Source organism: Pagrus pagrus, assembly GCF_965226575.1.
Source record: "Pagrus pagrus genome assembly, chromosome: 18".
Classification (NCBI taxonomy): domain Eukaryota; kingdom Metazoa; phylum Chordata; class Actinopteri; order Spariformes; family Sparidae; genus Pagrus; species Pagrus pagrus.
In genome coordinates this window covers 13,563,210-13,589,276 of record NC_140202.1, presented here as the reverse complement: position 1 = coordinate 13,589,276, position 26,067 = coordinate 13,563,210, and the positions used below count along the sequence as shown (strand labels likewise).

At 43.2% G+C, this 26,067-nt stretch overlaps 1 long non-coding RNA gene across 3 annotated transcripts in view; it reads right to left on the bottom strand.

Moving 5' to 3' along the window:
• Positions 1–25,145, bottom strand: part of LOC311273539 — an 89,024-nt gene extending 63,879 nt beyond the window's left edge. The window contains exons 1-4 of one of the 3 annotated variants that reach the window (XR_014624685.1): positions 25,063–25,145; positions 24,427–24,560; positions 23,134–23,234; positions 7,371–7,754 (exon numbers count right to left, since the gene is read on the bottom strand). This is a non-coding gene — a long non-coding RNA (uncharacterized lncRNA). Of the gene's footprint in view, positions 1–7,370; positions 7,755–22,402; positions 23,235–24,426; positions 24,561–25,062 lie in introns of those variants that run through there. The other 2 variants (XR_014624684.1, XR_014624686.1) reach the window with 2 other exon arrangements.
• Positions 25,146–26,067: the final 922 nt, after the last annotated feature.

Here is a 26,067-nt window from a genome sequence, read left to right as displayed (position 1 = left end):
CGGTGTGACGGACGAGAGCATTAAAGTGACCCAGATTCAATCTTTCTTTCTTTACTTGCGAGCTTTTAACACTGAGTGTAGCACCTGTGATACAAAATTCAGTCGAGAGAGCAACAAAGAAGGGGTGTTAACAGCCATTACAACAGGCCACACAGAGGGGACACGATCTGATGATCCTCTCAGACTGTAATATACACTGAAATATTCAAGAGGGCCGAGAAGTGTTTAGAAGGAGTCTTTGAAGACCTTTAAAAGCAGTGGGACAACCATATAGTATGTACAATATTGGCTAACAGAATGCAATGGTTGTCTAGTTCAAGTTACTTTAGCAATGTTTTACGGTTTTCAATCTACAATCAGTGATGTTGAGGTTGATTTTTACAGAGGAGATCATGATAATAGTCTCCAACAAGGCACCTGAGAATGTGCATAAAGTCACATCCACAGTCCAGCAGCATTAAACAACTTAGACAAATCATGCACAGACTTGTATAGGCAACCGGGAGTGACGGGAAAAGTCTTGTTTTTGACGTCACATGACTGTCTGCTCACATATGGACAATAAAATAGTGATACACACTTGTAAATTGCCGAACATTCTTACATAGAGCCTCTTTAAACATTTATCAGAGACATAACATGTTAATAAGTGATTTTTCTTGTGGCACTGATATGTTTTGGCATGTTTCTTCCAAACATTGGAGGGAGTAATGCGAGCATAAGCTTAAAGATGACAAGTCGCTAGTCACGACTTGTCATTTTTACACGTAATAAGTACAGACTAAACATACATCAGAGACATAATGTGTTTATAAGTGTCCAGAGCTTAAGTGGCACTAGTGGGCAGATTAATTCATTTGTTTTTTACCTCTGGAGGAAGGCATGTTAGTTTTGTTTTTTTTTGTGCTAACCTAAGCTAACTGGCTACTGGCTGTAGCCTCAGATTAATTGGACAAATATAGCTAACAGTATCAATCTTTACATCTCGGTCTTGGCAAGAAAGCATAATTAATGTTTTGTTAAATGTCCAGTGATTGCTTTAGCTATTGCTTTAAGTTTGTCATTAACAAAAAGCTGACGAAAACTCTGTGAGGCAGCTTCTTCTTACTTCAAGGTGTCTCTTCCACCACAGGGCAAAATAAGCTAGAGGGAAAAGAAAACCATAAAAACACACAGAATATGTTTCAAACCAACAATAAGTCTGTGAGACACTATTAAAGCAAGTGGAAAGGCTAAACCTGATATCATATTTAATATTCAGCCAGATTTTCTCTTTTGCATACCCCTCTTCACAGCCTGAAGACAGGTCAAATCAAGCTCATGCATATAAAAGCCGTTGCCCTGGGCAAAGATTTAACCAGCCCGGATGAGTCCCGAGGCTGTAGTGAACAAAAAACACCCTTGCTGCCATTCCAGCTCTGAGAAATATGAGTAGACGCGAGAAAAGGGATCTGGACACAAGCCCCCCCACACCCTTCCTCCATATCCGAAACTAACCGTTAGCTTGGCTTCCCAGTCACACTATGGAGACCCTGCTCACTCTTCCATGCCACAGCCACTTCCTGCTGGCTCTAAACAATGCAGACTCCATTTGGGCCGCCGTAATGGCTGACTGCTTGACATAACCCTTGTCAGTGAGGAGCTGAGATAGGTGACACTTGACAGATGTGTAATTGCTGGAAGAGCTCACTGACAGGTGGATGAGCTTAAAGACACCTGATATGCTTCTGAGGCTGTTGACGTGGGGGATTACACCTTTAAGCGGCACCGGCGTTCCCTGGGTGTTGTTGCTTTTTTTTTTTTTTTTCCCCTGCGTGCTTAAAGATAGCAAAAAAAAGAAACGTTTGGGTAATATATTCAAAGTGAAATTGGTTTGATTTGTTTGAGCCAAGATATGAGGCAAGCGTGACAGTGAGAAAGGTTAAGTCTCCCGCAATAACCCTCATTTAATACTTCCAGATGTATATTCGCTGTGAGGTAATGTATGGTTTCGACATCATCTTGTAAAGCCTGTTTCGAGGCCTGATAGCTTTCCCTCTCAGGTCAGCCCAGGTGAGGTGCTACCAGAAGCCGGAGATAACACCCCACCCCTATAAAAGACAGGAAGTGAGATAAACATTCACTCCTTGATTAGGAGCCGGGGTGTGGGCTGCCATGTGGGAGGTGGTGCAGTCATAGGGGTGGAACGGTAAGATGTGGATGGGGGCGTGGGTGTGTGTGTGTGTGTGTGTGTGTGCGTGCGTGCGGAGGGTTGTGTTTTATGTGTGGGACTGTAATGCAAATCAATGATCTCCTTCAGTGCAGAGCAGAACAGCACAATGCCTGCACACCTGTCCATCATTCAACATCTCCTGTTCCACCTCTTGAAGCTGTGTGGAAAAAAAAAAAAAAAATCGCTTTAGCTCACAGTCAAGGGGTTGAAAGCAGGGGAGGGGAGCGAAGGAGGTGCGCTTAGAGGCCCAGACATTCACTTTTCTTTTTCCTTGCCGAGAAGACCATGTTATTAGAACTGCAGTTACTAAATTGGGAGGAGGGAGACCGATGCTTTTGGATGTGACCCCAATTGCACTGGCACACTATCTCAACCAAAGTCTCATTTCGCCCAGAAAGACAGGGGTAGAGAAAAGAGAAATTGACAATATCTTTTGTACCATCATGCATAGACAGCGTATAGAGATTTAGTGATGATATAGCAGAGGGGGTGGTGGCTCTAGCTGCACCCCAGAAGCTCAGCTCAGTTCATTGGGGGTATTTTCACTTATAATTGGGGTAGCTTTCATCTTGCCTGCCAAAAGGCGTAGCAGCGAAGAAGAGCACCAAGAGGGAGCTATCACTTCCCCTATTTCCTGGCCCCAGACAAAGGCATCCAGGCAGGCAGCCTGCTGAAGATGATGTATTTCTGATCAAAGAGCCTGGAGTTGTCAGCAGCCCGGCCTAGCGCTGCAACCTGATTGCTCCTGGATAGATTTGTCCCTTTGATCAGAGCAGACTCTGACTGCAGGCACTGTTTATGCAAAGAAAAGACGGCAGAGTGAAATCTACCCGGTGTTATGTGGAAACAGGCGTTGGGCTGGGGGAAGGACTTTAGCTCGGGGATATGTTGGTTCACACAATAATACAAGATGATATCTGTTATAATTACCGCTAATGAGATAACATTGCAAAAAGCCTTTTTTCTGCAACTTGTTGCCGTGATGCGTTTGCGCTGACAGCAAAAATTCTTACTTGTATGTTACTTGTGATTAGCTGATAAACCTCTGCCTCTAATTACAGCTACATACAACAGATATAGGAGCGAGATAATGTAATGTACTTGAACAACTGGTACTTTTACAAAGTGATCCGTTAGTCACACTGTGCAAACATCTTACACAAAATGCAAATAACCGCCGGCTATGAATTTATGTGGACTCGGAAAAGGCAGATAATTTTGTCATAATATATTGATGTGGCTGGAGTTAAGATTAGTATATTAATGCCATCAGGCTGTAGGATTGTTCCTTACAAATCCCACTGTGACCTCGGCCATGTTTTGTCTGAAGAGAACACTCTTCTTGTACCCGGCTACGTGAGTTCAAACACTAAAATGTCAAACACGCTTGACTTTAAAACACCCAAGTGAGGTTATGGTGGGGTCTGAGTCTATAGAGACTATAGAAAATGAATGGGGATGAACTTAAAATGCCTGAAGGGGTCTTCCCAGTTCACTGTATACAGTACAGGCAGAATTTTCCATGCCGAAGACTTGCATGGAATAAATTGAAATCATAAATTCATCATTGGAAGTACGAAAAACAGAATTGTGTACATCCTTTTAATACTATCTTCACAATATCTACATAAATACATATTTAATTTCCGCTGTCAAAATATTTCTTGAAGTCAACGTAACATTTATCTTGTTTTCCGCCTCCTCACTCGGCATACCGGATGAGTTCAGGTCACAGCTTTCAGGGACATCAGCCTTTGCTGTTTTTCTGCCTTTTCTGTCATGTTAAACATTAAAAAGGTACAGCTCGGCACGCCTCCCGCCGAGAGACGTCAAAGTCAAGGTTAATTTATGGATGCAAAATACCTCATCTGGAGTTTTAAATTTCTTTCATTCATTTTTTTTTTCTTTATTTTGTTCTGTTGGTGACAGGTGCTATTTAAAGGGGTTTCAGGCACACGCGTACACACAGTTTAAGTCGGTGGAGAGAGGGCTGAGTGGTTATGTAAGCTGTGATTAACATATCTGACGGCTGCATTTGGGTCAAACAGTGATGGGTAATTCAGGTCATTTCTGACAGCTGATGAAAACAGAAATCATCATGGCGGGCGGTGGGCGTAATTATGTATTTATGAGTGCAAGAGGACCTTGGGGGTAGCAAGCAGAAGAGATGAGCACATACAGAGAAGTGCCTGAGTGCTGCCTTGCTACTGTAATGACAGCTCATTTCCCTGTGTGGATGTTTTTCTCAGCTCGACGCCGAGCTTTTGTTAGTCCCGCCAGTTTACTGTACCTGCCAGCCCGGCCTTTTATGGACAATACAGGAGGGTTAAGCGTTGTATTATTAAGGGATGAATTCTCAGCTGAGACCCCGGCCAAGGAAAAAGAAAAGCGTGTAGGTCTTACCCAAAGGGCCCTCCGTGGCAGCTTGTTTGTGTTGTGAGAAACACTGCTGGGGTTTAGGCACATTTAAAGATGCATTTGATGTTGAATAACTGTATAGGGTTTTTGCATACATACATACATAAGTCAAAATCCTGCACTGTGTCGACTCCTTCTTGCAGGAACTTATTGCTCTGTATCTGCCATGTTTGGCAAAACATATACATTTATATTTAAAGGTGCACTATGTAGGTTTGGGGAGGGAATTTAAGTCAGTAGTATAATGTATGCCTTAACATACTAAATAAACAAACTGACCTTAAAGGACAACACAATTTCATACTGTTTGACTTTGTTTATATTTGGTGGACCCTGCCACCTTTCTAGCTTCAAACAGTGTTCTGGGGACCTTATTTTTCTTTCTGTTTACTCATTCATGAAAAAAAGTTTGAGTTATTACCTCATTAATGTTGCAAATATGACAATTATGACATTCTTCTCTAAAACTACATAATGCCCCTTTAATAATCCTAGTAAATGTTGTATTTTTGTACATAAAATGTGCATTTTTACCCTTGAATTTTGTGTCCTCTAAACGCAAATACAAAAGGCAGTGAACTGAAAAGGCAGGATGGATAAAGCCAGATGCAAATAACCCTGGAGTTAAATCAAAGCCATCTTCAAATCAAACCCCCAGTAACACACTCTCCTTTCTCTGTCAATCCACTGTGACATTTGTGATATGGGCAACACTTTCAATCTGTGGCTGCCTACTCCATTGGCCATGTAAAGTTTAATGAGCACCTTTTGTGGAGTGATATGAATAATGTATACATTACGGAGCCTTAAAGCGCCTATGGTGCATCTGTCTCCAGGATGGACAGAAGCTGCAGAGAAGAAGGGCCAGTGAAAATTAAAAAGCCTGAGGGTAAAGAAGGAGAGAGATAGAAAAAGCGAAAAAGTTGAAGGCAGCCACATTAATTTGAATGCGTCAGTGTGCCACTTCCAATGCAAAATAGGAGTCATCAGCACGGAGCAGCCTCCCCCACTCTGCACAATCTATCTCTCTTGTGTTGCTCATCTGTTGTCAACCTGCTCGTCACGTCAGGAAGTGAACACGCAGTGACGCGGAGGGGAGGGAGAATGTTTTCTTGGAAATTCTGGAGAGCGCAGCAGTTGAAGGGGAGGAAAACACAAGTCGGTGGGACGTAGACGATCCTGTTCCTGCGCTCCTGCAGATAGCATTGATCTGCGATGTAAAAAAAGATGGATATGCACTGTGCTCTGGCTGACAAGCTCACTATTTTAAAGGAAAAGTCTTTAAAAATAGACTCCAGCAGTGCACTTTAAACACAACACGAGAAAAAAACGAGCAAAGAATGTGCTTCAAAGTTTATTATGACTGAGGCAGAAAAAGTATTTGAAATAAATTCAAAATCCATATTTAAGGAGGTTCTCTTTTTTAAAAAAGAATCTCACTGGCGAGGATAAAAGCAGGTTAATTGTTACATGCACTTGACGCTAATATTTTTCTCAGAACATACTCTGAAAGCCTTATTGAAAGAGCAGCACCTGAGCCTTTAACCTTAAAGAGCATTACAGCGATAGCTCTTCCTCTCCGCCTCGCTCCATCCAAACCGCTCCGTCACAAAACCCCTCAGCCGAGGGCTCGCTGACAAAATTAGAAATCTCCTGCATGTTAGCTGCTGCGGCCCCACCCCCCCACCCCAAATTCAAAAGATTGGTGGGCCTCTATCTTCTTAGAGATCTGCTCCCTGTTGAATAAGCAATGGAGCGTTCCCACTTCACTTGTCCAAGCCAGCCTGGCCTGAGCGACCCTTCCCTCCCTTACCCTTTCTCTCCTCCCCTAACCCCTGTTTCCATCTCCACAGATTGGCCCCCACCAACACCATCCCATCCCATCCGCCCCCCCCCTCGGCCCTCGCTCTCAGCCGACATGGACATACAAAAGAAGGCTCCGGCTTAGTGGCCTTGTGATGGATGCATTTTCATAGGCCAATCTCTGTTATCTTGGAGAAACAGGTCTCAGCCTCCATTCTCTCAGGGCTTTACAGTTTTCCCTCTGCCACTCACCCCGCCCACCCCCTTTCCTTCATTTTTTTTTCACCTCCTCCCTCCATCCCTCCGTCCTCCTCCACCATTTTCCGAAGGTCACTCATTAATACTCCTGAGCATTGATGCTGACCCCGTGACCCTGAGCTTGAAAGCCCCGCTCTCCCATATTGAGCATCCAAGCCCTTGTCCCAGCATTCTCACCCAGGCCTCAGCACCGAGGCCTGGACCCCCCCACCCCCTTCGCCTCCCCAAGGTCAAGGACTGGCTGACATCGGGCCCCAAAACAAAAGGAGGCCCTTCCTCTCCGCATCCCCCTGGGTTGTCCCTCTTTAGATTGATTGGCTATGCAGCAACATCTCCAAGTCAATCAATTTCATTCATTTAGTGCAGATGAGTCAAACTTGAGAATTTATCCACGGATCTCAATTTCTCCCAGAAAATAGAAAATCTTACATGTAATGGTTTTGTCAATCTCAATTCAGGTGCAAACGAGCATTCTCTCCTTTCTAGCTCTCATCAAATGTTGCACTTCATTATCTTTAAATTTACACTTAAAGAAAATTGGACGCCGCACAGCTCTGTTTAATGAATGTGCCTCATTCCTGATCCAGTGTTATCTATTTATTTATCTGTAAATGATTGGAAGTAAGGAAGGTGCGAATCATATGCAAAGCTTGCGACAGACGACTCACTTTCATATCAGGTTATTTACAGAGTTGCAACAATACATTTCTTTACAGTCTATCCATCAAAAGGCAAAACTTCACAATGGAGCAACCTTGATTCACCCCCAAATAGGAATTGTGGTGTTAAAAATCCCCCTACAATAAGCGCCTTCATTTTCTGCTCACTCTGCAGTTTGCAGCTTCCTCATTTCCCAGCCGTGGAGTTTCACTGGCCCTTGATGTATCGTATATCTCTCTGTTTTTCCTGCGTGGCTCTTTTTGGGCCTGAGGTCAGAGGGTGAAATAAAGCAGACCCCATTTTGAAGCTGACAGGGTCTCCAAAGCCTGAACCCGAGGGCAGTCCCCCCAGCCCCGGCCTGACAGAGGCCGCGTCCGACAAAGGTGCAGTTTGTTACAAGCTTCTGAGGAGGGGGAAAAAAAAAAGAAACACAACAGGGAGGGTTATTTGGTGTTCCTTTGACCCCTTAAGCCCTCTGAGATGAAAAGGCTTTCAATTTTTACCAGACGAGGAAGACCACTTCAGCACAGAACACCAGTATGGGCTTCAAAGCTCAGCAGAAATTTTAATCAGAGACAAATTACTGTATATTGTGTGATGTACTGCGCTCCATCGCCGCGGTCTGAGGGGGCAAAGGGGCAAAAAAAGCGAAGCATTACACAGACGAGAAATGGCTTATAGCATTCTCGCAGGCGGTGAGTGAAGCTCGCATGGCCACTGTCTTTTTAAATCATGAAAATGCACCGCTAGATTATGTCAGAGTAGTTAGTTGTGAAAGGTAGGGGAGGTAAAAGCCTGATGGGCTTGCATGTATCTGCCATCTTAAATCATGCAAGCTGAAGGCAAATATCAATACCACAATGCTGCTTAAAACAGCATTCTGTCTAATAAAAGCATATCTATCATTTACAACACGAGGGTAAGAGAAAGAGCCCATGAGTGTACCGTGCCTTATGCCATTTACTAAACATTTTATCAAATTTTACAAAGCCTGCTTAATATTTAAAGCCTCGGTCATGCAGCCTAATGGTGCAGGGCAGGAATAAGCTATTCAGGGGTCAATTGTTTTATTAAGATTAATGAGGGGGAGCAAGAGGGTACGTCATATCTGTACTGCTTTCCCTCTTTCTCTGAGCGCCAGCGAGGCATATTAAAAGGAGTGAGTAAGGTTTGCCACTTAGCTTATCTACGTAAGTGGCTTATGGATGTATTTGTCCGGGACATTCAAGGTAAATTTTTTCATCAATTCATTTTTCATCAAGTGATGAACTTACTCCCCCACCCCCCCACTCCACAGAATATATCAAGGAATGCTTCAAATCTGTACTAAGTTAGATTAGCATAGAGGAAAAATGGCAGATTCTGCAGTTTCTGATAGCGTTATGTCTTGTAGATCCCGTTCTTCTCTGCTGGATATGCAGCACACGTTTAAGTTTTTTAATTGTTTTTCCTCCTCTTTAGAATTAAAAACAATAAAGGCTATTTATCATTAATTCCTGACAATGTTATTACCTTTAGGATGCGCCATAAATACCATCTAGGTTTGATTGCATCAGACACCATTTGTTTAATGCATCTGTCCATTTGTCTCCTCAATCAGATAAGAGAAAACACCATGGAAATACATTAGCTACCCTGGAAATAAAAAAAAAGCACTGGATTGGGTTTGCTGATGACCAACGGCCATCTTTAATCAACCCAGCAGATCATCCTCCCAGGACTCTGATGGACCGGTGCATCTTTTGTCCCAAAAATGCCCAATCTGATGCATGAGTAAAAGGAGCAGATGGAGGTGGAGAGAGGGCGGTGACAACTGAGAGCTAGTAGGCGTTCATCACCGTTAGCCATAACCCCCAAATCACGCTGATGTCGGTGCTGTAATTGCTTTGACACTTTGAAGTACGGCACTAATCCTGTTTGGACAGTGACTTAAACTGTATGGAGAGAGGGGACACAGTGGTTTACGTCCACCAGTGCATCTGTCCCTACTGGCCAGGACAACATCTGTTTACGCTGTGTGCGACTGTGGTGTAAATGAGAGGCCCAGGACTTATTATCGCACAGGTTTCAAACAGACCTATTCGGAAAGACGGATTTGTTTCCCCGCGGTGAAAATCCTCTTTAAACGTTCCGCGATTCAAATCCCCGCTTCATCCCACAAGAAGAGAAGTGTTTAAAAAAAGGAATGTTTTTTAAAGTGCGGTGTCTCTTTTTGCTCACTGATCTAATGTGATGTGACGCTGGAAATGTTTTCGGTTGAAGCAGAATGACAGGACTTGTTGTGAGAACAGTTTTAATGTGTCTGCGAACACATGTAGAGATTATACTAGGGCTGCAGTAAAATGCAGGGTTGGTGAAGCCGCTGTGGGAACATTTACATGATGATCCATAGCTGTCAAGTAGGTATAGCACAGTAATTAATTAGTTTCCAGTCCACAGAAGCAACCAAAAATAGATTAGGAGAGGAAATTTGATTCATGCTGCTGGAATAGGTCTGTGCTGCGTATAGGTTGGACCGCAGCCTTGGAAAACAAAGATGTCACATGACAGCAGGTCCAGAGGGGTCATTTCATTTCCACTGGACTGCTCTTTTTTTTCTTTAGGCAGAGCATAATGTGAACAGTGTTTTAGAGGGCCATCTCCAACTACCATCTTCACAACATGCGAGCCTTTCATGTGTCTGTCTCCCACTCCGCCTCAGCCCTTCCATCCTCTCAAGCACGCCTGCATGCACCCTGACACGTTGACAAGCTGGGAGCGAGTCAATGTTGTGGTTGACCTGGGAGGCCAGGCCAGCGAGGTTTGGTTCGCAAAGTGAGAGGTAGACAACAAAGTGCAGTGAACTAAAATGCCCCGAGCCAACCTTTTAGTCCACGGTCAACATCTGCAAGCCGATTGGGGCTGGGCGACGGAGAGGGTGGAAGTGAACACGAGCCACAACAACTGTGCTTAACAGGAGAGCTCATGTTCATCACTCGGGGACACTCGTTCACCTGTATAGACATTTTTCCACTGCATGGTATGGCTCGCCTCGACAGTTTGGTTAGGTTTAGGCCTAAAAACAACTTAGGTTTAGGTTTAGGAAAAGATCAAGGTTTGGTTTAATATCAGTAAGCTATGATAGTTAAAGGATACAGTACGTGGTGGAGTTTTAGCATATTACGCAAGTTAAAAGAACTCCCTGATGACTTTTGGTTTTGCATGTGACACAAACAGCGGTCTCCTGAAACACCAGCGCTCATTTGTCACGTCCACCAACCCCTTCCTCCTCCTTGTGTGGACTTTGTTTCTCTCAGACAATATTGCCTATTTTTCTCCTTTATGTCCCCTGTAGTGACTACAAACGAGAAATAAAATCCTGTCGATGTTCAAATTCAAGTCAAAGCACAGTCCACGTCTCTAACACCCATCCTGACTGCTGTTTACTACAGATGTTTGGCTCTCGAAACATTAGTGAGTAAAACAATAAACTCAACCGTGGCTTGGGATAATATGTAAATGATCAATATTTCTAATTGCAGAGAGGAATGATTACCAAGATTATGTTGACTCTCTAATGAGTCCACCTGTTGGCATCATGCAGAAAACAATTTTCCACTTGAAGAAACATGGCGTATGTAAACTCTCATAAAATGTAAAACCAATGGAAGGTCTGCCATGCTCTGGCAGCTGCAGCCTAAAATTATGCAGCATCCGGCGATAACTTGAATACCAATCTGACAAAACAGCGCCTTTCCTACAAAAGAAACAGGGTGTTTTTATAGCCACAAAGAGAAAAGTTCTCCAGTAAAACCCAGTGCATCCATTTTTATTGCTCTGAATGTATTGAAACTTGAAACTCGAGCTCAATCTGAGACATGCAAACTGGAGTAACTGATGTTCATTTATTAGATATGTTTGGTGCACCGTTGGGAATATAAAAAATCTGTGAAGTTTGATACTTGGTTTATAAAATCCGTGGAGCATCAGTTGCAGGAAAACAAAATATACAGTATTATGCTTCTACTGTACGCCCACTGCTCACTTCAAAGGCTTGTCCTGTAATTCAAGAGGACAGTTATTGATCCACCGCCTCAATGAATCGGGAATTGATAACTGGACTCTTCAGAATGCACTTTTATGTCTTCTCACTTTGAAGCTCTCCACTCCCCGTCTTTCTAGGGGGATGTTATTCTACGCAGGCGCCTCTTAAATGTTTGAAACCCACACTCCTCCACGGTTTCACCAGCATTTCGAAGCCTCGTCTCCTCTTCGTTCTCACGAGGCACGTTGAGAATCCTTGTTGCGAGTGTAAATGTAAATTAGTGTTGGGCACGACAAAGGGCACCTTTCTTTCATTTCAGATGAGGCTGAACAGGTTCCAGGGCAGGTCAGGTGTAGTGAAAGGAAAACCCTGGCCTCTCCCGTCTCCTCCCTTTATTGTCCCGCACTCCCTGCCAAACCATCATTCTCACTATCCCACTGGGGCCTCTCTAACCCTCAACATCTGTCCCACTTTACCACTCTGATGGGTGAGAGCCGGCTAGTATGACGGGCACGCTGCAGCAGTGTGCAGCCTCCAGAAACTGCTTCCAGACATCTCAAAGTGCTGTCATCTGTAATTTTGTCCATTTACTTGTTCAATTTATTTGTCTGCAATTTACCACAACTTATCACAGGTGTGTTTGCACTATCTCCGTGAGAGTATTTATATGGATAAAACGCACGTGAAACTAAAGGTTACATTGTTTAGATGTGAAACATTTTTAATTACAAAGGCTGTTTTCAATCCATCTTGTCCCGGAAAAGCATTTATTCTGTCAGTGACTACTTACCTTGGGCGGCAGCTGGAGCATGAGGTCGCGTGATCACGTGAACTCATAAATCCATCCTCCTAGGCTTCAAGATATGCACTTGTGGGCGAACCACAGTGGTTCAACAAATCAGTGTCCTATGAGGAACTGCTGGTGGATACGGGCATCAAAGCAACTGTTCGTTTGAAAACAACAATGGTGGCTCCTCATGGGGTTAGCGTCATGGATCTAACAAGGAAAATCTAGATATAACATTGGCGATGGAGCCCTGTTCATTCCTATGAAAGCTGCTCAGTGGCACATGAAGCCAAATAATCTTGACTTCCAGGGCATAAAAGTACCCACGTTGTGGGGCCCATAAAGCTTGTGCAGTAGAGACTTCCACTAGTCGAGCTGACTCACTTCTGGCTTGCTAACTTGAATAGATATAAAATGATTTAATCTTGCAGCTCTTCTAGACTTTTGAAATGTTATCGGACCAAATGGATCACATTATGATAGTGAAACTAGTCACTTTGTGGGGGTTGTGATGCTCAAAAAGTAAATGTATTCACGTTATGTAATGTATTTACAGCCACTTCTTTCACAATGTAACTTTATGGGAAAAAAGTATTTTTGGGTGCCAACATGACGACGTAGTTACACAGTTTAGCCACTAGAAAAACTGTCTTCAAAGCCTTGTGCTGCTTCTCGGGGCTCGGTTAGCATAGATGCTGCAGAACTGGAGAGTCTGTTTTATCGAAAAAATAATGCAAAGAACAACGGTGAAGGCTTTTCTCGATGGAAAGGATGCCAACAGATTTAATGGCGCCTTGTATGAAACCACCTGGTTAATTGACATTTGCATGCATAAAATATTGTCTTTCGCCATTATTCCATAGAATTATCCTATTCCTACTTAGCTGTTTCATGGCTGATGAAAAGGAATATTCCACTAACATTTCCATCTACATACTGCTGTGTATAAACAAAGACAGCCTCCTTATTTCATCCGTTCAACCGCAATAATTGTGCACATCCAAAAACCATTTGATATCAAAGTCTTTATAATGTTTAGCAGTAGGGGTGTTTCTCCTTCTGACTGGAAATGTGGACTGTCATTTTGTACATGTGCATCTCTACCCCAGTCAAGCAAACTGTTGACTAAGCGACGCACAGAGCTGACCCTAACAGGCAAAGAGCAACTTTACCCCAGAGAAATGTCTCAAAATGGGATACCTAGTGATTACAAACCCTTAACCCTTGAAAAACCAATGGATTATTTGAATGGACATCTCAGTAGGAAACCTCCCTAAGGGGGCCCCACCATGTGATTCCCATTTAACTTGCATTACATCTCTGAAGTTATTTAGTCACTGACCTGTTGCTGTAGTTTGTGATGCTATTTATATCTTATTTTTTTAATGGAATATTTGAAAAAAAAAGTTTTGATTTCATTAATTTTTTTTGGACTATAACATAATGGTGATGAATGCTGGTTGGAGGGCCACCCTGGAAATTTGTTTCCCCCCGGGCCCCAACAGACTCTAGCATCGCCACTGCTTAAAAACCAGAACAATATCCAAAAATATCTGAATATCCAAAGCCAAATCATGACCTGTATCAAATTCTGAATATAGTCATACTCCAAATAAATGACAAATGACAAACATTTCACAGTTGCAGGTCAGTTTAAAAAGCCTTTGCATTGTTGAGTGAACCAGCCATGAGGGGACATAAAGGGAAACACCCACAGTAGACGTGCAGCACTGCGGTGCCATGTAAGAGATCATAAACTCATGTAAGTCAAAAACAGGATGCTATATATTTTGCGAAGGATGTTTGGGGCAGCGAGAACATTATAATTGCACGCCAGTTTTCCCTTTGGGAGAAAATACCTTTCCCCGTATGTGGCAGTGATAAAGTATAGGTTTCTCTTGTCTGGCAAGAAAGGTATATCTGCCCTCTAACTAGACAAGGGGGAGCAGAGTGGAGGGAGAGAGACGGAGATATATAAAGACCGCGAGAGACAGACAGGAAAAGAGAAAGTGAGGGAGAAAGAGAGGGAATCCAACACACTGTCTACAGTTAGAGGGTCTGGGGTGATTGCATGAGGGACAGGAGGGAGCTCCATTTACATTGTAGCTGCAGAATAAAAAGCAGCTTTGGTTTGTCAGTTTTCTGACTAGCGTCATGAACCGGGAGATGCCCATGGCTGCTCGTTCTACTTCAACGCAGTTCAATACCTGCCATCCTTACCCTTCTGCTAGTCAAAGAGGGGAAAACACACACACACACGGGGTCCCTCTGGTGTGTTTGTGTTTCTGTTTGTGAGCATTTGTTCCGAATCAGGCACCTGGCATCTTTTGGGAGAGCAGGCTTCACCAATGAGGCCCCCTGGACTGTCATATGTCTGGATGCAGACCAATACCCATCACGGCAAACTGATCAAAAGCAAAGGAAAAGTGCAACCCTTGAACTCCACAGTCCAATATGCATCCCTGTTGCTTATTATATTCGCACACAAACACACACACACAGGAGCTCACAGCGTGCAACCATATGAATATCTCTCCGCTGATTAAATATTCCAGCAAGCAATTTTTATTTTTTTCTCCTCTCTTGTTTTCGGTTAGAATTGAAATTCACTGCAGGTTAAATTGGACCCTCTCTCCAGACTGCTGTAATACCCCATAGTAGGTATAATCAAAGTAATTACAACAACACACAGGTGTTCCACGCTGCACGCCACTGAACACGGCGCACGTCAGTGACAGTGGATGGAGTAAACATCTCTGGCTAAAAAAAAAAAGAAAAAGAAAAATTCAAATCAAGTGTCATTACGGCTACTTTATCGACAGACAGTAAGTGCACAAACAAATGGCATTTTTTGTCATCTGCTGCTTAACATGGACATTTTATGCTCCGTCTGTTCACATTGCGTTTGCTTCCACTTTTCAATTATGATAATCTAAATCTGGTAGAGTGAATTATAGAGGAAAGACATGATTTTTTTAAGCTGTGCAGCGGAGAAAAAAAAGAGAGGGAGTTACAGTATATCAGCGGCGGCGATAAGCTCTCTCACATGAAAATCCCTCACTATTGCGTTTATAACCAAGATGTTTTTCCACTTAAACACCTTTGAGCACCTCGAAAATACTGTATATGTTTTACTTTTTCGCTATTTTATTTGGTGCGGAACGGAGGGGAGACGTGAAGAGGCCTGCAATCACATTTAAAGCTCCCCATCTGCATCCTCTAAATCTCACTGGGTGAGAAAGAAAAAAAAAATGGGGAAAAAAAAGGAAGGCGAGAGAAGGGGGTGGGGGGTCAAAGAAAAGAGAGAAAGAGAGAGAGAGAGAGAGAGAAGGTGCAATTACCAAGAGCGTAGTCTGAGGGATCAACTTCACTTCAAAGGGGCCGGGCCCCGCGTCCCATGCTCCACACAGCCCCAAGTACCAGTGTTGTGAGAGTAGGTAAACATGAGCAGATCACAAGACTGTTAATAGCAGCCAGATCTGAAGAGGTCTCCACCTCGTGCCTTCCTGCCTGCCTCTTAGATTCTCAGACAAGCCCCTTGCCTGGAAGGAACAGACTCACCCTGCACATTCAGCTTCTTAGTATGTGTGTATGTGTGTGTGTATGTGAGCTCATGAGCATTATCCCAACAGCTTTTTTCATAGTAATTGAACAGCATAAGCACAAAACTCCATGCTGGAACCTTGTAAAACCACTTCCCGGCATGCAAAACCCACAGTGTCCATGCAAACCCCGACAGGATATTTCTCCACTGCAAACTGTATCAGTTTGTTGGAGCAGTAGTTTCAAGATGCAGCAGTCACCAAGAAGAACGCCGCATCTATCTGCGTGTGTGCACCGCCGCTGAATTATTACGATGTTCACTTTGAGACTTATTGCCAAGAATTATCTTGTTCCAGTATGCGCCCGACTCAGTGAGTGGGTTTTCATTCATCTTTTTTGACAACAGAAAAAGATGCTCTGTGTCTGCGCCCTCCCTCCCTGAAACTCGCTGTACCAATCGGGGCCGATGTCTACTGTATGTGAAGTGCATTTAACGCCCACTAATCTGTCATCACTGGATAAATACGATAAGGATAGCAGCGATTCCCCAGGAGGTATCACAGGCCTGACGGCTAAACAGGATTAAACCGTTCGGCTTTATGCGAGGCAAAGAGCGAATAGCGATATTTTTTTTTAGGGATAGGGCAAAGTTGACCCCCTCTGAGGAAACCCAGTGCGCACTAACATTCAGATTGTTTTTTCATTTCCTTCTAGAAAGGTGGTGATACCCATAGGCTATTTTCAATCACATGACCAGGGTTCAAACCCCCGTGTCAGGACGCATTCATCGTGTTGAAGTGTCATTGAACAAGACACTGGTCCCCTACCAGCTCCGGGTGAGGTGGGGGGGGTGATGCTGTATCTGACCCCGCACTCTGACCTCCCCCATTGGGACGGAGCAAAAAAAAAAGAGACTTTCCCCTGGGGGGATCAATAAAGAATTACATTAACATACATGATGTATATCAAAGTAAATCTCAGACCAGCATGTCTTCTGCATTGCTAATTCTCTAAGTCTCAGTGCACTGTCTGAGGCTTTGAACGCACCGACAGCATGGCTTTTTTTCAAAGCAGTGTTTTTGAAATCAACTGGAGAGGCTGACATCTGTTGGCTGGGATTTGCAACTGCAGCTGAGTGGAGGACAGACAGAAGGGGTGTTATTGCACTGAGGTGCGGTGCCCTAGAAGAACGGAGCAGAAAACACTTAAAGACACACAAGGGGCAAAACTCCCGAGTCATGAACCGCGATGAAAAGATGCCTCGAGGCTAACCTCACAGCTGAAGCGGAATCACCCTGAGTGCTTTTAGTGTGTCTTTCTCCTCGGATGTCGTTTGTTAAGAGAGTAAACCCCTTCATGCTTGTGTGAAACTTAATTCCCCGGTCTGTCCTTGAGCAGTAAACTCTCACCCTCTCCCCGGCAGCTGAGAGTGACCCCTCCATTTAAAGAAAGGCAAAACAAAACACACACACAGTCCTCGTCTCCTCTTCGACTCCTACCACGCCAGATGTTACTTTTCGTCTGTGATTTATCGCACAGTTTAGATAAGGGTAAACAAATAGTCATCACAGTCATAACTGCAAACACCGCTTTTCCGTCTGGGCTTATCGCAGGTCACAGCATGCAAAGTTAGCCGGCAGTGTGTGGAGGGAAAAAAATTGACAAAATTGCATTTTTCTCTGAGTCTGAGCATAAACATACCGAAAGTCCTTCTGCCCACACATACACACAAACACACACATATAACCCTGAGCCCTGACCTGTAGGAATGTGTGCTCTCTGTGGAGGACGATTAGCTGGCCAGCCTCTTAGCTCCTCCAACACAGAAACCTCATTGTGATAAAGCCCGGTCAATGTTTGCTGACACACGTTATCTCCCGTCCTCTCTCTCCCCGGGCCTCCGCTCGGATCGAGCTGCCACAGCTCTTTACAACGATTTAGGGAGCCATTTGTTTTTCAAGGAGCTGTTTACACAATGGCCACCTACCACACAGGGGACGGAGGCACGGGGACAGGCGAGGGAGTTGTTTGAAATATAAATCACAACCGCGCCGGCTTTTATCGGCAAGAGCTCTGCCTTTTTTTGTTTCCGACTTTTCCGATCTTTTTGCATTCTTTATCGCCGGATGGGACGATAAGAACAAACAAGATGAGGTTTTGTCAGCGGCTGCCAATGTGTGTAACTAGGGTGGAGAAAAAAGAGGGAAAAGAAACACTTATCTTGTGTGTGTGCATGTGTGTGCATGTAGAGGAGGGGAGGTGATAAAAGAGAATATTCCTCAAGGAGGATCAATAGTTGTTATTCAGACCTGCATGGGTCCCTCCGTAGGAAGCACTGACACTGTCCTAAGAGTCTGCCGGCTGTATTGATTTTAATTTATTTTTAACTTAGTGATGGATATGGGACATGTCATGAGAGAGAGGCATTGGTCAAATAATTACCAACATCTATTCATTAATTGGGAGGCAAAAGAGATAGACCACTCAATATTCATTAAGACCTGCAAAGACTTTGCAAATGTGCTGTCTGACACAAGGATGTCAGAGAAATATGTCGATCACCTAATCACGCAATGCAAATGTGTCCCTGTGAAGCACAGTGGACACAGTGGGCTGTTTTCTCTTTCTTCAGAGTGAATGAAATAAATACACTTTTAAGAGAAAACATATTTAATTATGCTTTAGATCGTCGACCTGTTTCCACTATGCTACCTTTGCCACTGAAGACATTTTAAAATGCCTTGAATATTGATTAAACATCCTTTGAATAAGACTTGCTTTGAAATATCACTGAAATGATTCATGATTCAACACCCCCCCTCCAGGTAAATCCACTATTAAACAGTATTTTGTGGCGATTTCAAAATCTGTTGTCTACCACACAAACAAATGTTTTCTTTCCTTCTGGAGGAAAATGGTCAAATATTGACACACATCTCGTGTGCGGCGAAGCTGTTTGGTCACTAGGTACCGTAAGTGGCTACAGGCAGAAACAGGATGCTTGAACGCACGAGAGAGGCGATGTTTTCTGAAAAGCTTACAAACAGCATCTTTAGTTAAATCTTGCACACACCAGTTTATGAAATCGCAAATAATGAGCTGCAATTAAACTCGCAGAGAGGTAAATCCAATTAACTGAGCGTGTGAAAAGTGATCAGATGACAGTGTTTTCTATTACAGCCTTGGAAAGTTTCAGGCCTCCGCAGAATATGAATCAGACTATTCAGCAGATGGAAGGTGCGGCTGTTGTTGCTGTTACAGAATCAGCAGTCTTGTCATACATATGCTGCATAAATATATCATCAAAACCCTTGTAACCTGCAATAATTCGCTTGATTGGCTCAATAAGTGCAAGTTCCTTTGGTGTGCATCAAGTCAAACTGACCAAAGTGGCCTGTGGGCTCTCGCAGACAGGCACCCGTGGTTATTGAGTACAATCACAACACTAATTATCCTGCATGCAAGCAACTGCAGGGCTTTGCCCTTTGAGAGAAGCAATCAAACAGCTGACGAAAGGCTGAATAATCACACCGCTCTGAATGTGCTGGGCATAGCACGTGTGTGTGTGTGTGTGTGTGTGTTTGTTTGTGTGGGAGCTACTGAATACTGTACAGTAAGAGCATCACCTTCAGTAAAGTTCACATTCATTGTCAGATGCCGTTTAAGTGAATAACACTGGGACCTTTTTGGTGACATCCTTCTGCCTCCTGGATAAATTAAAGGGTAACTCTGACATTTTACACATTAAAGTGTGTTTACAGGTTTGGGGGAGTGCTACTGCGTTTGTGAAGAAAAGTATTTTGTGGCTCCAGAAGATGCTGAATGTAATCTGATGAACTGCCTCCAGATGTGTCACTCAGTGGCTAAGTTGCATTGTGGGTGATGTTGGCGCCAGGTTTTAAAAAGCAGTCCACTGGTCTGGCATTGCACTCCTGTAAAGTGCCGCAGGAATGACCCAGAAATAAGTCAGTTATTCAATTGAGAATCCCACTGGCTTTTTGAATAGGGAACCAGGGCGATGCTAACTTCCGGGTTAGCCTACAAAACTATGTCATCCCAGCAGGACTCTATGACACTGTTGGACTCATTGTAAAAAAAGAAAATGATCAAAATCAAGACAGCGGAACCAGTGATTTCGCCTTTTTTATTCTCATTTATTGTTTTATTCTTCTTCCTTTTCAAAACCTGCCGCCTACATTACCCACAATGCAACTTAGCCACTGAGTGACATCACTGTACGATTACATTCAGCTTCCTCTGGAGCCACAAAAGGCTTTGTACAACTTTTTCACATATGTAGAAGTACTCCTAAAAGCCTGTAAAAACACTTAAATGTGCAAAAATGGTGGTGTTACCCTTTAAGTTTAGTGCTAAACTCTGATGTAACCGAGCAAGTTAGTTTGCCCTCACCTCAAGTTTGTTTTGGGATTTCCTTGAGAGGAAAGCAAAGAGGCCGTGCATCTGTGTGAAAAATCAAATCAATGACCTCCATGAGCTCTTATCTCGTCTCGTGTTGCATCATAAGTAACGGTTGCAGCCTCCTTTTCCCACCCGAGCCGGGCCAAGGTCGTGGTTAAGTTATGATTACAGTATGATGCACTCAGCGAAGGCATGCAATAAAGAGGTCTCTGCTGAACCATAAAACTGTCAAGATACATCACAAAAGTGTCAGATGCACCACGCGCAGCATCACAACAAAAATAAGACTCTTTCTCCCACTCTGCTCTCCGAGCAATCATCACATCCTCAACCTGACACGGGCTGAGTGTTGCATTAAATGAATATGTGTTGGAAGACAGAAAAACTATATTGATTTTAAAATCCCTCGCTCCTGCTATAGTGCCATGCACAGTAATGATCAATTATTTGGCCTCAGACTGGCGTTTCTTAGAAGCTTCTTTCCCCTAACAGCAATACAGTATAAGGCAGATACTCAGTATACTAAGCCACCAAAGAGAATCCATTGATTTAATCCTTAGCTGTTCAACTGCAGCTCTTCTTTATCTATGCATTAATTCTCCAGTCATCTACCAAACTGGGGGAAAGTCAGGTTCTTTCTGGAGACCGAGGATAACAACTGATTTTCACTGTAGCGCACGTACTGCACTATAGACACAAGCAGTGCTCTGAAAATAAGCCCACTTGTATAAAAAAGTGGAGCTTTCTGAGTGAACTGTACATCTAAATTGTCGTGAAGAGTGAGAATAAGATAGAAAGTGAAAAGAAAATGTGATGTAACTTGATCTTCTGAGGTAATAAGGTGGTTTTGGGTTGCTTTTTATTAAACGTTACCACAAAATGTGTGTTTTTCCAACTTTGAATTTGAACATAACTCATATCAAATGTGCCATTAAGCTTCACAGGCACCTGCCATGGTCTCATTTCAAGGTGATTAAGATACTTATCAAAGTTAGGTTGCTGGAAAAACACCGGCAAGAGGGCGAGTTTCTTTTTCTCGCCGAGGTCCCCACAGAGACCAAATTTTGACACATTTCCACACTCAGTTTGAGAGCACGACGAAAAATCACACCACACCACAGGGGCCATGAAGCAAACTGCTCTTCGGTCCAATTTTTAAGCCCCCTCTCCTCTCCCCTCTTGCTCCTCAATCCACTAGCCCAATAGAGGGAGGCAGCCTAAATGCACCATCAGCATTGAGGTTTGGCTGAGCTGCTACAAGAGTATTATGTTCCAAATTCTCTCCAGCTGGAGCGAGGAGAGTCTCGCCCATATTTTTTTTTCTTTTTAACCCATTCCCAAATCACAAAAAAAAAATCACCCTGGCCTCTTTTTACACCCTCCGTCCATCCATCCCCTTCTCGCTTTGCCTTTTCTCCATCGCCACAATTCAACGTTTAAACAATCAAGCTCCAGAGAAGGAGAAATTTTTGGGGCATCAGGGAAGGCCTTCTCACAGAGGTCGGGGGAGTGATGGAAAGAAAGAAAAAAAAGATAAAGTGTAAGAAAGGGTGGGGGAGAATTGGAGAGCGAGTGAGGAAAAAGGAGAGGGAGCTGCTGGGGCAGGTGAAAGCTGTCCGCATACAAGGTGGCGATTAGGGGAAAAGTGGCCCTGTGTGAGGCAAGAGGAACATCTGTGCCTATTACCGCAGCACACAAAAGACCAGGAGGGGGGAGGCAGGGGAGAGACCACGGTCTCCAACATGAGCAGGGCCTCACCAAACACCACAGGCTGAATTGCATGGCCCAATTTGAGGCTTTCAGCACCGCTCGTCATTAGCATTTGAAAAAGCGAGGCAGGAGCCAGCTCAGTGAGTAACTCACGGGTCGGAGCTGGAGAGTGACTTAAGAGCTTGGAGGAGGTGGAAGGCCCCCACCCCCATGCACCCCCACCCATCCAACCCCATGCCTTAAGCACCTTTCAGGCAGAGGTCTGTTGAATGGAGCATGTTGTGGAGTCATATCTACATTATCGCAGCTTCAGATTAGCAATGATTATGCAGAAAAGAATGGAGGAATTGAACTCTGTTGTTGATAAAAGCACTGATCAGAAATGAAAGAAAGCACTGTGTTTTTAGTATGGGCTTCTCAGACTCACACGACACTACCATGTGCTTTTCCAAGTAGTTGTCACAAATGCACACAAATTAACTCACTTGGAGGGAGGCGCAAAGCCCTTGATGCACTGCATCCATACGCATCGTTACATACCGCATGGCAAATGAATGTTCAATTTGACTCCAACATTTTGAATAACTGTATTTTCAAAGTGTGTCAACCTGGTTCAAAAACACAGCTAATGGATGGCAAAAGCATGAAAAATAAAACACTCATTCTGGTGAGCGGTGCATCAAACTTGTATACTGGATTGCACTCTTTTTCAGAATTGAGAACACTTGGGAGGCAGATGTATTACTTATTTAAATGCCACAAGGCATATATCTGTTTGCTTAAATATTCCAATTTATTCCAAGACAGTAAGTGCCTTGCTGGAGTGAATTATGGATGGTAAATCAAGACGCTGAGTTATTAGTTATGACACCATACGGTTCTGTCGTAGTCAATATGACTCTCTTTGAGATTGGTATAATTTAAGTGGGGAATGTTTAACTGGCAAGCTGATGAGCAATCCTGATTTGAGGAACACAAGTATACACCTAATCTACAGGCTACATGATTCACAGTGAGATGTCATAAAACAGGAATCAAAAACTTGGCATCAGCATAGAGAAAAAAATAAAAAAACAAAGGCTGTTGTCAGATTTTTTAAATAGATTTAACAGACTGATTTCCCAGCAAAGTGACGGAGAAATATTCATTGCGATAGGATTTACAGTTAACTAAGACCTCTGCGATTTCATCCGCCATAAGGAAGGTCATATCAGAGACAGTTTGATGTGTAAGATTGCAGCAGAGACATACTGGTGGACTTCAGGCTTCCTCACACCATGGTTCTTTTTGAAGAATTACCTTCCTTTTCGCCACGAGGCCGGTGCCCAATAACTCTCTCTGTGGGACTCATCTGTGAGAACAAACACGGTGCCTCTTACAGCCCAGAGCGAAGCAGAGCCCTGTTTAAAAGAGAGAAAAACGTGTTCAATATTTCTAACTATTAAAAAAATGTGTTAAATTAAATTAGCCTTAGGTTTCAATTTTTTGAGCACCTAAACATTAATCTGCGCTCTAGGTCACTGTGCACATACTTTATGCTTTAATTGACTATTTATAACTTTTAAAGTTAAATCAAACCTGATAGTATGGTTGAAGGCCAATGGTATTATCTGATTAACACAGATCTGGACTTAAACCCCATCAATAATATTTATGTAGTTATTTTGACCCCAATAAAAACTTTGGAGTTTGCCTGTTTACTTTAGTTTATTCATCGGATGTGGGTATAAGCCTGTGTCGACTATTTCAGTCTTCCCCTATTGCAATCCACTTGTTAGCATTTTCAAAATCCCTGTCTCTATGTGAAGCAATTACAACAACCTCCAGGCTAGCAAGCTATGGCGACTTACTGTACCTGAACACACACTAAAAGGTACAAAACTAAACAAGCTTGCGGCTGTTAGCTTTTCTTTTGCAGGGATTTAGTAGGCCTACTTAGGCTCATGTCTCCATGTGCCATGACGAGTTCCCCCAGTGATTACAAACCATATTCACATTCATTTTCAAGGTAAAACACGTTTGATAACCTGTTAGCCTTCCGTTAAACAAGAACTAACATTAGCACTGAGCCGACTCCTAGCTAAGATTACTGTTTGATAGTGTGACACAATGCGATAGGAAAATCAATTCTAAAATATGAGCATTTATTTAAGCCTGAAAGTGAAAACGCACTGGACGTGATCAAACAATCGCAACAAGCAATCAGGAAGCAATAATTTGTCAGATTTCCTGCATTTATAAAATTCACGTCAAACACAGCAGTTTAACATTGACCAGTATTTGAGTTACCCACCCTGAGCATGGAGTCAAAGGAAAATGGCTGTTGCGTGAATACGGTCTAAAGTTAGCATTTTAGCCTGTCCAGTTCCCTCGTCTAATTTTTTAAAAGGGGTTTTTCAGAAAGACGCCTGAAATAAGATTTCATGTTTTATTTAACAACATAAAATATGTCAATAAATAACCCACTTGTGAATTTTAAAGTGTTAACATATCTTTAAAAAAGGCGGTTGTTTACAAGTGGCTAAATGATCTATGGAAGTTGTCAGGGACATTACACTCCATTATGTCAAGCACGGAGACTCATCTACTTACCAGTTCGTCCGTACAGGCTGACTTAAGTTGCGATCTGTTCCAGCTCTTACTTTTCAACTTGTAGATCAACCATCTTACAGTAGTGTCTTTAGTGTATTGTGGTGAGAAGGTTTGTGGGAGGCGACTGTTGTACCCTTGAATGGGGGAATAGTGGTGAGAGAGGAATGAGAACCACAGGCAGCTCTTGCATTCACTCTTCATCTGTATTCATTTCTCAAGTAACACAAACAGGACTTATTTACGTCCAACCAGGAGCACTTTCAACACCTTCAGTGTCAGGACCACAGATACCTTTTCAAACATGCGTTTTTAACTTCTCCTAAAATATTTAAATGCTATTGTTAATAAAATTATTACATGAGCGATGACATGTAATGTGTTTTTAACAATACTATCCCTTCAATAACAAAATAAACATTTTATCTTACTGCACAGACATATCACACCACAGTGGCTAGCTTAAATGTCGAGGCTGAGCACAGTTCAATACGGCAACGCACTCTCCAGGAGCCAGTACACACGTCGTCAAACCAGCACAAAACGTACTCTTTACTTCATATAACTTCACAGTAGCACCGCGAAAATTGTTGCTAACATATTTTGTCGAGTTTACAGTGCTTTATGTACAGTAATTACCTTAAACAGGGGGAATAGTGGTGACGGAGGAATGAGGAGGACCACACGCAGCTCTTGCACTCACTCAACTGAAGAAGCGGAGCGTCTCCCTCTACCGGAGCCCCGAGGCATTACCAACAGATCACCGCACACTGGATCGACCTGGAGTTGAATTACTCTGTGATGAGCTACTCCTTCCTGTCACATAACAACCTGTCACACGACCACATTGCACTTCCTGTATTGCCTATGTTCGCTTTTTTACTTCCGGCAATTGCATTTATACTTCAAAAATGATTAAAGTATCATAAATTTGTATTTGCCAAAAAAAAAAAATCTGCAAACAATCTAAAATCTAATCGGAAAAATCCCATAAGCTTTTGAGTGATGCTTACTTCAAGGTTAGCCTACTAAAATACGTCATCCCTACTGCTCTCTGTTTTGCAGGGGCACCATCACGGCAAGACGATTGTGATTGGTTTTCAAAAATACAAACAAGTCAAAGCATTTTTTCCCACTATAGCAGAGTGATAATGCGTGCAGCCAGTCAGCACTGTGGAGATAGGTCTGTCTGTGCGACATTATGTTCACTCGCTGTGCTGTAGCACAGTGGATACGCTTGTAATATCACGACACAGTACGAGAACTCAGTAGCTGTAAAAAGTTAAAATTCAACTCACTGCGTGATTACCCCCCACCGTAACATTTTTAGCCCTTTAATCACTTTACTATGACAAATATCACTGCCTTACGGATGGGAACACAATAGGTTGCAGCCGGTGGGAAATCAGCAGGAAGGGCTGACCTTTTTTCTTCTACATAAGTACATTTTCTTCATCTTGATCGAGATGTGTAAAGACATAACAATACATTATGCATGTCATAGAAGTAATTTGGTCCTATCTGATGAAATCCTGCATTAGCGAACATTAAAGCAGGTAGGTTCAAAGGCAGGTCTTCACGCAACTCTGACCACGCATGCTGAAACAGAGAGGACAACAAGGAAGCGCGAGCTCCCTGACTGGT